Here is an 829-nt window from a genome sequence, read left to right as displayed (position 1 = left end):
AACAAGAAAGGGATCAAGATTCCCAACCAGTTAGCCATGTTTGAAGATCTATAAGTAACAACTACTTTGATTTAGTGACTGCACTCTCCATTTAAGAACAAATTCAGAATTAAAAACGTATACATACAAATGATTGGAACACTATCATTGACTCCAAGTCAACAGCAAAGTCAAATACTCAAGATGCGGATAATGTATGGTTTTTTGTTATTTTATTTATTTATCTATGTTTGCTTTTGCTAAGAATACTCTTTGCACATTGTTTGACTAAATTCATGTAGTGCTCCGGAGATTCACTATTTTTATTATTTTACTATTTTAAATTTAAACTTCACTATATTGGTTCTAAGATTTAGGTTTAGGCACTATATTATTTCCTAAACCATTTTCAACGTTAAGTCAATCAATGGAATGCTAAGTTAGCTCTAAGTTGTCACGCCAGACATATAGTTAAATAGTATTTTTTCGTTTTAACTTTTAGATAAGACAAAAATGAAGTCATTTTAGAGAATAAAGGAAAAAATATAACGATTTGCACATCATATAAACTCTTCTTCAGCCAATTCAACACTTAGTTCGCTTATTCAATACAAAAAAGGTTCAGGAGTCAATATAGTGTCTAGAATTGAATCTCGGAGATCTGTATAAATAATTTTAAATTCGAAGGACTAAAATAATAAAAATTATAAATTTGAGAGACCACTTTAAAAATTTAGTGACATTCTTTATTAAATTTTTATGATATCAGACACACTTTAAATATGGCATTCATTTGACACTTGTTCAACATATATATTTTTTTGTACATTAGACATGCTTAACATGCTTA

The 829-nt window shown here is 28.2% G+C and overlaps 1 long non-coding RNA gene across 1 annotated transcript in view; it reads right to left on the bottom strand.

Moving 5' to 3' along the window:
* LOC110270486 overlaps positions 1–829 on the bottom strand; it is a 19,920-nt gene that overhangs the window by 14,597 nt on the left and 4,494 nt on the right. The gene's annotated exons all lie outside the window — the stretch shown is intronic.

Source organism: Arachis ipaensis, chromosome B03 (assembly GCF_000816755.2).
Source record: "Arachis ipaensis cultivar K30076 chromosome B03, Araip1.1, whole genome shotgun sequence".
NCBI classification, from domain to species: domain Eukaryota; kingdom Viridiplantae; phylum Streptophyta; class Magnoliopsida; order Fabales; family Fabaceae; genus Arachis; species Arachis ipaensis.
This window is presented reverse-complemented; position numbering and strand designations above follow the sequence as displayed.